Genomic DNA, 14,218 nt, shown 5'->3' with positions numbered 1-14,218 from the left:
TGCTTAGACATTTTTCCAACAGAAACCCTAAATCATCAATTTCAAATTCAAACTTTTTTATATCCCTAGTGCATGACAGAAATTCAGCCAACCACTTTGCTAAGACAACATGCATGACCTTTGTTTCAGTCCCAATAAGTTTCTAGTTTTCATCTGAGACCTTCTCAGCCCGGCCTTCACTGTCCAGATCACTATCAGCATTTTGATCACAGACATTCAACCAGTCTCTAAGAAAATCTCAACTTTCCCTCATTTTTCTGTCTTCTGAATCCCACAAATTCTTCCAACTTCTGCCTGTTTACCCAGTTACAAAGCTGATTCCACATTGTGGGGTATTCTTATAACTATTTTCCATTCCTTGGTGCCAGTTTTTTGTATTAAGTTATTTTTGCAACACTATGAGAGTGGGACTGGATAATTAATTTTTTACAAAGTAGGTTTAAGTGGCTTATGATTCTACAGGCTGTTGAGAAAACGTAGTACTGGAATATGCTTTTGCAACACTATGAGAGTAGGACTGGATAATTTATTTTTTACAAAGTAGGTTTAAGTGGCTTATGATTCTACAGGCTGTAGAGGAAACATAGTACTGGTATATGCTTCTGGGGAGGTCTCTGGAAGCTTACAGTCATGGCAGAAGTTGAAGCAGAATCTTGCATATCACAGGGCAAAAAGCAGAAGCAAAAAACAGAGGGGCGAGTTGTTACACAGTTTTAAATAACCAAATTTTATGGGAACTCACTCACTATCATGAGGATAGCACCAAATGTGATGGTGCTAAGCCGTTTATAGTAATCTACCCCAATGGTTAAATCACCTTTCAACAGCCCCATCTCCAACATTGAGAATTACATTTAAATATGAGATTCGGGAGGGAACAAACATTCAAACCCTATCAGAGGAGTATTTATGCCTTTTCCAATATAACATTATAACATTGGCAAAAAAAAAAAAAAAAAGGTAATTTGACTTCTTTTCCAATTGGGATGCGTTTTATTGCTTTCTCCTGTCTGATTGCTCCAGATAGGACTTTCAGCATTATGTTGAATAACAGTGGTAAAAGTGGACATTCTGGTCATCTTCCAGATTTTAGAGAAAAGGCTTTTAGTTTTTCTGCACTTAGTGTGATACTAGCTGTGGGTCGGTCATATATGACTTTATTATGTTGAGGTATGTTCATTCCATACCCAGTTTTCAAAGGGCTTTTTATTATTAAAGAATATTAAATTTTATCAAAATTTTTTAGCATAATTGAAATGATTATATGTATTTTGTCCTTGTTTTTTTTTTCTTTTTTTTTTTTTTTGAGATGTAGTCTCCCTCTGTCACCCAGGCTGGAGTGTAATGGCATGATCTCAGCTCAATGCAACCTCTGCCTCCCGGTTTCAAGTGATTCTCCTTCTTCAGCCTCCTGAGTAGCTGGGATTACAGGTGCTCACCACCATGCCTGGCTAATTTTTGTATTTTTAGTAGAGACGTAGCTTCGCCACGTTGGCTAGACTGGTTTCAAACTCCTGACCTCAGTTGATCCACCCACCTCGGCTTCCCAAATTGCTGGGATTACAGGTGTGAACCACTGTTCCTGGCCCCTTCATTCTCTTTATGTGACCTATCACATTCATTGATTTGCATATTGAACTATCCTTGCATCCCTGGAATAAATCCCACTTGGTCGTTATGAATTACCTATTTATGTATTTTTCAATTCAGTTTGCTAGGCGTTTTGCAATTTTTTGCACCAATATTCTCCACTCCACTCTACTTCACTCTACTACTCCACTACATTCTAGTCCATTCCTTCCCACTCCACTCTACTCCACTCCACTCCATTCCATTAAACTCCAACCCTTTCCAATCCACTCCATTCCACTCCATTCCACTCCATTCCATTCTACTCCATTTCATTTCTTTGCACTCCACTCCACTCCATTCCACTCAACTCCATTCCATTACACTCAATTCCACTCCACTCCACTCCATTCCTCTCCACTGCATTCCATTGCACTCCACTCCATTCCATTCCACTCCACTCTACTCCATTCCATTCCACTCCATTACATTCCACTCCACTCCACTCCATTCCCCTCCTATACATTCCTTTTCACTCCACCCCGTTCCATTCCACTCAACTCTGCTCCATTCCCCTCCACTCCACTCCCTTCCATTCCATTCCATTTCACTCCGTTCCAATCCAATCCATTCCATTACACTCCACTCCACTCCATTCCATGCAGCTCCACTCCACTCCACTCCACTCCACTCTTCTCCATTCCATTTAACTTCATTCCACTCCACTCCTTTCCACTCCATAGAATTCCATTCCTCTACACTCCATTCCAGTGCACTTCACTCTACTCCATTCTCCTCCACTCCACTCTATTCTGCTCCACTACAATTCATTCCACTCTACTCCATAACATTCCACTCCATTCCACTCCATTTCATTTTATTCCGTTACACTCCACTCAACTTTTCTGCACTCCATTGTATTCCACTCCATTCCACTCCAATCCACTCTGTTCCACTTCACTCCATTCCACTACAATCCATTCCATTCTACTCCACTCCATTCCATACTGTTCCATTCCACTGAACTCCACTCAACTCCATTCTGCTCCATTCTATTCCATTCCACTCGAATCCACTCCATTCCACTCCACTCCATTCAATTCCACCCAATTCCACTCTGCTCCACTCCATTCCACTCCACTCCATTCCATTCCATTCCATTCCACAATTTACCATTCCACTCCACTCCATTCCATTCCTCTGCACTCCACTCCACTCCTTTCCACTCCACTCCATTCCACTACACTCCCTTCCATTCCACTACACTCCACTCCATTCCACTACACTCCATTCCATTCCAATCCATTCTATTCCACTGCACTCCACTCCACTTCCATTCCACTCCACTCCACTTCATTACACTTCACTCCATTCCATTCCAATCCACTCCATTCCATTCTACTGCATTCCATTCCACTCCACTCCATTCCATTCCACTCCAATCCGTTCCACTCCACTCCATTCCACTCCATTCCATTCCATTTCACTCCACTCCTTTCCAGTCCACTCTACCCCACTCCACTCAATTCCACTCCATTGCACACCATTCCTCTTGACCCCATCCCATTCCACTCAACTTCCCTTTATTCTTCTCCACTCCATTCCACTCCACTCCACTCCATTCCACTCTATTCTATTCCATTCCACTCCACTCCACTCCATTCGATTCCAGTCAATTCCACTCTGCTCCTCTTCATTACACTCCACTCCATTCCATTCCATTCCACTCCACTCCACCACACTCCACTCCATTTCACTCCTCTGCGCTCCCCTCCACTCCATTCCATTCCATTCCATTCCATTCCACTCCACTACATTCCACTCCATTCTCTTCCATTCCACTCCACTGCATTCCACTCCACTTCACCCCACTCTATTCCCTTCCACTCCACTCCACTCAACTCCACTCCACTCCATTCAATTCCACTCCACTCCATTCCACTCCATTCTATTCCATTGCACTCCACTCCATTCAACTCCGCTTCACTTCACTCCATTCTACTCCATTCTATTCCGTTCCACTCCACTTCATTCCATTCCTAACCACTCCATTCAATTCCACTCAATTCCACTACACTCCACTCCATTCCACTCCACTGCATTCCATTCCACTCCACTCCACTCCACTCCAAAACACTTCACTCCATTCCCTTCCCCTCCAATCCACTGCACTCCACTACACTCCTCTCCATTCCACTCCATTCCCTACCATTCCACTCCACTCCATTCCACTACACTTCACTCCACTCCCTTCCACTATATTCTATTCCGTTCCACTCCACTCCAATCCATTCCACTGCACTCCATTCCATTACACTTAATTCCACTACGCTCCACTCCATTACCCTCCACTCCTTTCCATTCCCCTCCACTCCATTCCATTTGTATCCACTCTATTCCATTCCATTCCAATCCATTCCATTCCACTCCACTCCACTCCACTCCATTCCACTCCTGTCCATTCCATTCCACTCCGCTACATTCCTTTCCACTCCACTCCATTCCATTCCACACCACTCTGTTCCATTCCATTACACTGCCTTCCACTCCAATCCATTTTACTGCTGTCCACTCCTTTCCACTCCACTCCATTCCATTCCACTCAACTCCACTCCATTAGACTGCACTCCACTCCACTCCATTCCACTTAACTCCATTCCATTTCACTCCAATCCATTCCACTCCAATCTACTCCACTCCATTCCAATCCACTCCTATCCACTGCACTCCACTCTTTTCCATTCTGTTCCATTCTTTTCCATTCCTCTATACTCCATTCCACTCCATTCTATTCCATTCCATTCCTCTCCACTCCATTCCAATCCAGTCCTTTTGATTCCACTCAATTCCACTGCACCCCACTCCATTCCACTCCACTCCATTCCATTCCACTCCACTCCATTCCATTCCAATAAATTTCACTACATTTTATTCAACTCCATTCCATTCCACTCCACTCCACTCCATTCCCCTCCATTCCATAGCATTCCACTCCACTCCATTACGTTACACTCAACTCCATTCCATGCCCCTCCACTCCATTCCATTCCACTCCACTCCATTCCACTCCAATCCACTCTGTTCCACTCCACTCCATTCCACTACAATCCATTCCATTCTACTCCACTCCATTCCACTCCAATCCACTCTGTTCCACTCCACTCCATTCCACTACAATCCATTCCATTCTACTCCACTCCATTCCATACAGCTCCATTCCACTGCACTCCACTCAACTCCATTCCACTCCATTCTATTCCATTCCACTCCATTCTATTCCATTCCACTCCATTCTATTCCATTCCACTTGATTTCACTCCATTCCTCTCCACTCCATTCCATTCCATTCCATTCTGTCATATTCCATTCCACTCCACTCCACTTCATTACAGTCCACTCTATTCCATTCCAATCCACTCCATTCCATTCTACTGCATTCCAATCCACTCCACTCCATTCCATTCCACTCCAATCCGTTCCACTCTGCTCCATTCCACTCCGTTCCATTCCATTTCACTCCACTCCTTTCCAGTCCACTCTACTCCACTCCACTCAATTCCACTCCATTCCACACCATTCCTCTTGACCCCGTCCCATGCCACTCAACTTCTCTTTATTCTTCTCCACTCCATTCCACTCCACTCCTTTCCATTCCACTCCACTCCATGCCACTCCACTCCATGCCACTCCACTGCGTTCTATTCTGCTCCACTGCTTTCCACTCCACACCACTCCACTCCAGTCCACCCCACTCCATTCCACTCCTTTCCATACCATTCCACTCCACTCCATTCAATTCCACTCCACTCCATTTCATTCCACTCCACTCCAGTCGTTTCCACTCCACTGCATACCACTCCACTCCATTCCATTCCACTCTACTCCTTTCCATTCCATGAAACTCCATTCCTTTCCATTCCAATCCATTCCATTCCACTCCCTTCCATTCCTCTTCAGTACATTCCACTCCATTTCATTCCATTCCACTCCATTCCGTTCCATTACTTTCTTTTGACAGGATCTCACTCTGTCACCCATGCTGGTGTGGAGATATACAATCTCAGCTCACATTTCATTTCACCATTCCATTTCATTCCATTCCACTGCACTCCTCTCCACTCCACTCAATTCCACTCTACTCCACTCCAATCCATTCCATCCCGTACCTTTCCAGTCTTTCCCATTACACTCCTTTCTTTGACAAGATCTCCCTCTGTCACACAGCCTGAAGCGCAGTGGCACAACCTCAGCACAAATTTCTTCCTTCCATTCCATTCCATTTCGTTCCACTCCACTCAACTCCATTCAAGTCCACTCCACTCCACTCCATGACACTCCAGTCCTCTCCTTTCCAATCCATTCCATTGTACTCCACTCCACTCCATTCCATTCCACTCCACTCCATTCCATTCATCTCCATTCCATTCCATTCCACTTCACTCCATTCCATTTCACTCCACTCCATTCCACTCCACTCCATTCCATTTCACTCCACTACATTCCACTCCACTGCTTTCCATTCCAATCCAATCCAATCCATTCCAATCCAATCTAATCCATTCCACTCCACTCCACTCCATTCCACTAAATTCCATTCCACTCCACTCCACTCCATGCTATTCCATTCCACTCCATTCCACTTCATTCCATTCCATTCCAATGCATTCCATTCCAATCCACTCCATTTCATTCCACTCCTTTCCATTCGATACCGCTCCATTCCATTCCACTCCACTCCATTCCACTCCAATCCATTCCATTCCAATCCACTCCACTCCACTCCACTCCAATGCATTCCATTTCACTGCACTCCATTCCATTCCTTTCTTTCGAGAGTATCTCACTCTGTCACCCAGCCTGGAGTGCAGTGGCACAATCTCATCTCACATTCCATTCCGTTCCATTCCACTCCACTCCACTCTGCTCCATCCGCTGCATTCCATTCATTTCCATTCCATTTCATTCCACTGAATTCCACTTCATTCCACTACAATCCATTCCATTCCATTCCACTCGTTTCTTTTGACAGGATCTCCTTCTGTCACACAGGCTGTAGCTCTGTGGCAAATCCCAATGCAGATTTCTCCATTTCGTTTCGGTCAATTCCATTCAATTCTTTTCCATTCCATTCTGTTCCTCTGCGTTCCACTCCACTCCACTCCACTCACTTCATTCCATAACATCTGATTCCACTTATCTACATTCAACTCCTCTCCACTCCACTGCACTCCACTCCACTCCATTCCACTCTATCCCATTCCATTCTGCTCCATTCCACTGCATGCCACTCCGCCCCACTCCACTCCACTTCATTCCATTTCAGGCCATCCAATTCCGTAGCATTCCATTCCTCTCCATCCCACTCCACTGCACTTCACTCCACTCCACTCCACTCCAGTCTACTCCGTTTCATTGCATTCCACTGCATTCCATTCCAAACCTTTCTTTCTAGAGTATCTCACTCTGTCACCCAGTCTGGAGTGCAGTGGCACAATTAAAGCTCACATTTCATTATTCCACTCCATTCAGATCCTTTCCACTTCATTCCACTCCACTCCACGCCACTCACTCCACTCCATTCCACTCCACTCCACTCCACTCCATTCCACTCCACTCCACTACACTCTTTTCCACTCCACTCCATTCCTCACTACTCAATTCCATTACACTCATCTCCACTCCATGCCACTCCACTACATTCCATTCCACTCCACTCCATTTCATTCCATTCCACTCCATTCCATTCCACTCTTTTCCATTCCATTCCAGTCCACTCCACTCCACTCCGTCCCACTCCATTCCATTCTACTCCACTCCACTTCATTCAATTTCACTCCCTCTTCTCCACTCCATTCCAATCCACTCCACTCTTTTCCATTGCATCACATTCCATTAAATTCCAATCCACTCCATTGCATTCCACTGCACTCCATTTCATTCCAATACACTCCACTCCACTCCATTCCACTCCATTCCATTCCTCTACATTCCAGTCCATTCCTTCTCACTCCTCTAAAGTCAATTCCACTCCACTCCTTTCCACTCCACCTTACTCCACTCCATTTAATTCCATGTCACTCCATTCCATTCCATGCCACTCCATTCCATTCCATTCCTTTCTTTTGACAGGATCTCTCTCTGTCACCAATCTTGGTGTGCAGTGGCACAATCTCAGCTCACATTTCATTTCACCATTCCATTCCATTCCATTTCATTCCACTGCACTCCTCTCCACTCCATTCAATTCCACTCCACTCCTCTCCAATCTGTTCCATTCCATTCCATTCCAATCTTTTCCATTCCACTCCTTTCTTTCTACAGGATCTCATTCTGTCACACAGGTGTAAGCGCGGTAGCACAATCTCAGCACACATTTCTTCTTTCAATTTGACTCCATTCCACTTCCTTCCACTTCACTCCACTCCATTCCACTCCACTACACTCCACTCCATTCCAGTCCACTCCAGTCCATTCCACTGAACTCCATTGCACTCCATTCCACTCCATTCCATTCCACTCCACTCCATTCCTTTCCACTCCACCACACTACAAACCATACCGTTCCATTCCATCCCATTACACTTCACTTCACTCTATTCCATTCCTTTCCACTCCGCTCCATTCCACTCCATTAAACTCCACTCCACTCTAATCCACTCCACTGTACTTCAATCCAGCCAATTCCATTCCATTCCATTCTATTCCATTCCATTCCATTAAATTTCTTTTCCCTCCATTCCATTCCATTCCACTCCACAGCATTCCACTCCATTCCACTTCACTCCATTCCCCTCTACTCCACTCCACTCCATTCCATTCCACTCCACTCTATTCCATTCCACTCCATTCGAATCCATTCCATTTTATTCCACTCCACTCATCTCCACTCCACTCCACTCCACTCCATTGCATTCCACTCCATTCCATTCCATTCCACTTCACTTCATTCCATTCCACTCCCCTACACCCCATTCCACTCCATTCCACTCTACTCCACTCCATTCCACTCCATTCCACTCTACTCCACTCCATTCCACTCCATTGTATTCCATTCCACTCTGCTCCATTCAATTCCACTCATTTCCAATCCACTACACTCCATTCCACTCCACTCCATTACATTCCTCTCCACTCCATTCCATTCGACTACACTCCATTCCATTGCAATCCACTGCACTCTTCTCCACTCCACTCCATTCCACTCCTCTCCACTCCATTCCACTCCACTACACTCCATTCCACTCCACTCCATTCCATTCCTCACCAATCCATTCAATTCGTCTCCATTCCACTCAATTCCTCTGCACTCCATTCCATTCCACTCCACTCCATTTCAGTCCATTCCACTCCACTCCATTGCACTCCACTACATTCCACTCCACTCCACTCCATTCCACTCCACGCCACTCCTTTGCACTCCACTCTACTCCACTCCACTCCACTCTATTCCACTCCATTCCATACCATTTCACTCCACTCAATTCCATTCCACTCAACTCCACTCCGATCCTCAACACTCCATTACACTCCATTCCATTGCATTGCACTCCACCCACTCCAGTCCAATCCACTCCACTACATACCGCTCCAGTCCAATGCACTCCACTCCACTTAACTCCATTCCATTCCACTCCACTACATTCCAGTGCACTACACTCCATTCCATTCCATTGCAGTCCACTCCACTCCACTCCATTCCACTCCGCTCCATTCCATTTCATTCCATTCCTCTCCACTCCAGTCTACTACATTCTAATCCATTCCATTCCACTCTGTTCCTTTCCACTCCACTCCACTCCATGGCATTCTGCTCCACTCCATTCCACTCCACTCCACTCCACTCAATTCCATTCCACTGTACTCCATTGCATTCCTTTCCATTCCACTCAACTCCATTTCGTTCCACTCCATTCCATTCCATTGCACTCCACTCCTCTCCACTCCACTACATACCATTCTTGTCCAATCCACTCCACTATGCGTAACTCCATTCCATTCCACTCCACAGCATTCCAATCCACTCCTCTTCATTCCACTCCATTCCACTACACTCGACTCCATTCTACTCCACTCCATTCCATTCCGTTCCATTCCACTGCACTGCAGTCCATTCCATTCCACTCCACTCCATTCCATGCAACTCCACTTCTTTGCACGCCACTGCACTCCAGTCCACTCCATTTCAATCCATTCCACTCCATTCCATCCCATTCCTTTCTTTAGATATGGTCTCACTCTGTCACCCATGGTGGTGTGCATTGGCACAATCTCAGTTCACATTCCATTTCACCATACCATTCCATTCCATTCCATTGCACTGCACTCCACTCCAATCCACTGAATTCCATTCCACCCAAATCCATTCTATGCCATTCCATTCCAAATCCCTTCCATTCCACTCCATTCTTTCTACATCATCTCCCTCTGTCACACAGGCTGTAGAGCAGTGGCACAATATCAGCAAACATTTCTTTATTCCATTGCATTCCATTACATTCCATTCCATTCAACTTCACTCCTCTCCACTCCACTCCACTCACTTCCGCTTCACTCCATTCAATTCCACTCCATTTCATTCTAGTCCACTCCACTGCACTCCATTCCATTTCACTATGCTCCATTCCATTCCACTCCACTCCACTCCTTTGCATAAAGCTCCATTCCATTCCATTCCACTCCACTTCATTCCATTTCTTTCCACTGCACTCCATTCCATTCCCTCCACTGCACTCCATTCCATTCCATTCCAGTCCATTCCACTCCATTCCATTCCAGTCCACTCCATTCCATTCCAATCCATTCCACTCCATTCCATTCCACTCCACTCCACTCCAGCCCACTCCACTCCATTCTACTTCAGTCCAATCCACTCCACTCCACTTCACTCCATTCCATTCCACTCCCCTGCATTTCACTCCACTCCACGCCATTCCATTCCACTACACTCCATTCCATTCCACTCCGCTCAATTCCATTCCACTCCACTCCACTCAATTCCATTCCATTCCAATCCATTCCAGTCTTTTCCATTTCACTCCATTCCATTCCAATCCAGTCGGCTCCATTCCATTCTACTCTACTCCCTTCCTTCCCACTCCACTCCACTCCTCTCCACTCCACTCCAATCCTTTCCATTCCGTTCCACCCCATTCCATTCCATTCCTTTCTTTGCACAGGATCTCATTCTGGCACAAAGGCAGCAGTGCAGTGGCACAATCTCATCCCACATTTCTTTTCACCATTCCATTGCAATCCATTCCATCCCATTCCATTCCATTCTATTTCACTCCACTCCATTCCATTCCACACCATTCCATTCCGTTCCAATCCATTGAATTCCATTCCACTCCATTCCATTCCATTCCTCTCCACTCCATTACTTTCCACTCCTTTCCATTCTACTGCACACATTTCCATTCCACTCCACTCCACTCCATTCCACTCTACTCCTCAATTACATTCCACTCCACTCCATTCCATTCCATTCCATTCCACTCCACTCCATTCCATTCCATTCCATTCCACTCCACTCCATTCCACTCCACTCCCCTCCATTCCATTCAACTCCACTTCACTCCACTCCATTCTACACCTTTCCATTCCACTCCACTCCAGTCCATTTCATTCCACTGCAGTCCAAACCATGCAACTCCACTCCTTTGCACTCCACTCCACTCCTTTCCATTTCAGTCCATTCCACTCCATTGCGTTCCATTCCTTTCTTTGGAAAGGATCTCACTCTGTAACCAATCCTGGTGTGCAGTGGCAAAATCTCAGCTTACATTTCATTTCACCATTCCATTCCATTCCATTCTATTCGATTCCATTCCACTGCAAACCACTCCACTCCACTCAATTCCAATCCACTCCACACTCATCCATTCCATGCCATTCCATTTTAATCCCTTCCATTCGACTCCTTTCTTTCAACAGGATCTTCCTCTGTCACAAAGGCTGAAAAGCAGTGTCAAAATGGAAGCACACATTTCTTCATTCCATTCCATTCCATTCCATTCCATTCCATTCCATTCTAATCCACTACACTCCACCCAACTCCACACCATTCCATTCCACTCGACTCCATTCCACTCCACTTCACTTCATTCCATTTCATTCCATTCCACTCCACTCCACTCCATTCCATTCCACTCCACTCCTTTCCATTCCACTCCACTCCGTTCAATTCCACTCCACTCCACTCCATTCAATTCCTTTCAACTCCACTGCATTCCATTCCACTCCACTCCACTCCACTCCATTCCCTTCCACTCCACTCCGTTCCATCCCACTACACTCCACTCCATTCCATTCCTTTCCACTCCACTGCATTCCATTGCACTCCACTCCTCTCCATTCGATTCCATTCCAGTCCATTCCACTCCATTCCATTCCACTACACTGCATTCCATTCCACTCCACTCCACTCCTTTCCATAAAGCCCCATTCCATTCCGTTACAATCCACTCCATTCCATTCCCTTCCATTGCATTCCATTCCATTCCCTCCACTCCAGTCCATTCCATTCCATTGCAGTCTATTCCACTCCATTCCATTCCACTCCACTCCATTACATTCCACTTCATTCCACTCCTTTCCATTCCATTCCACTCCACTCCATCCCACTCCACTCCATTCCACTTCAGTCCAATCCACTCCACTCCACTCCATTCCTTTGCACTCCACTCCATTCCTTTGCACTCCACTGCATTTCACTCCACTCCATTGCATTACATTCCACTAAACTCCATTCCATTCCACTCCACTCAATTCCATTCCACTCCACTCCATTCCATTCAACTCCACTCCACTCCATTCCATTCCATACCAATCCATTCCACTCCTTTCCATTCTACTCCACCCCTTCCACTCCACTCCATTCCATTCCATTCCACTCCACTCCACTTGACTCCATTCCAGTCAACTTCATTCCTCTCCATTCCATTAAACTCCATTCTATTCCACTCCACTCAACTCCACTCCACTCCAATCCACTGCACTCCTTTTCAATCCACTTCATTACACTTCACTCCACTCCATTCCAATCCACTCCACTCCGCTCAATTCCATTCCACTCCTCTCCATTCCATTCCATTCCATTCCATTCCACTCCATTCCATTTCATTCCATTCCACTCCTCACCATTTCATTCCACTCCACTAAATTCCTCTCCTTTCCATTCCAATCTGCTCCATTCTATTCCACTCCACTCCATTCCATTCCACTCCACTACACTCCATTCCACTCCACTCCATTCCACTGCACCACAATCCACTCCACTCCATTCCAATCCATTCCTCTCCACTCCATTTCATTCCATTCCACTCCATTCCATTACATTCCTTTCTTTCCACAGGGCCTCAGTCTGTCACAAAGGCTGGAGTGCAGTGGCAATGTCTCAGCCCACATTTGTACTCACCATTCTATTGCAATCCATTCCATCCCCTTCCATTCCATTCTATTTCTCTCCACTCCATTCCCTTCAATTTCATTCCATTCCATTCCACTCCATTGAATTCCACTCCACTCCATTCCATTCCACTCCACTCCACTCCATTCCATTCCGTGCCACTCCACTCCATTCCATTCCATTCCAGTCTATTCCACTCCATTCCATTCCACTGCACTCCATTCGATTCCATTCCTTTCCACTCCAGTCCAATCCACTCCACTTCACTCCTTTCCATTCCACTCCATGGCATTCCAATCCATTCCACTCTACTCCATTCCATTCCACTCCAATCCACTCCATTCCATGCCATTCCACTCCTCTCCACTCCATTCCATTCCATTCCTGTCCAGTCCATTCCACTCCATTCCATTCCACTGCACTCCATTGGATTCCACTCCATTCCACTCCAGTCCAATCCACTCCACTCCACTTCACTCATTTCCATTCCACTCCATGGCATTCCAATCCATTCCACTCCACTCCATTCCATTCCACTCCACTCCACTCCATTCCATTTCAATCCAATCCATTCCACTGCATTCCCTTCCACTCCACTCCATTCCATTCCACTCCTTTCCACTCCATTCCTTTCCATTCCACTCCAGTCCTCTCTATTCCTTTCCACTCCATTCCATTCCACTCAACTCAACTCCACTCCACTCCACTCCACTCCTCTCCAATCCTTTCCAGTCCACTCCATTCCACTGCACTCTACTCCACACAATTCCATTCGCCTCCAATGCATTCCATTCCATTCCATTCCATTCCACTCCTCTCCATTTCATTCCACTACACTCCATTCCGCTCTATTCCGTTCCAATCCGCTCCATTCCCTTCCACTTCGCTCCATTCCATTCCACTCCACTACACCCCTTTCCATTCCAATACATTCCACTCCACACGTCTTCACTCCAGTCCACTCCACTCCACTTCATTCCACTACACTACACTCCAGTCCACTCCACTCCACTCCATTCCTTTCCATTCCACTGCATTACATTCCATTCCTCTCTTTCCACAAGATCTCACTCTGTCAGAATTTCGGAGGTGCAGTGGCACAATCTCAGCCCACATTTCTTTTCCCCATTCCGTTGCATTCCATTCCATCCCATTCCATTTCATTCTATTTCACTCCACTCCACTCCATTCCATTCCACTCCTTTCCAGTCCAAATCGACTCCATTCCACTCCACTCCACTC

Source organism: Pongo pygmaeus, chromosome 22 (assembly GCF_028885625.2).
Source record: "Pongo pygmaeus isolate AG05252 chromosome 22, NHGRI_mPonPyg2-v2.0_pri, whole genome shotgun sequence".
NCBI classification, from domain to species: Eukaryota; Metazoa; Chordata; class Mammalia; order Primates; family Hominidae; genus Pongo; species Pongo pygmaeus.
The sequence above is the reverse complement of the archived record's forward strand: the minus strand, read 5'-3'. Positions refer to the sequence as shown.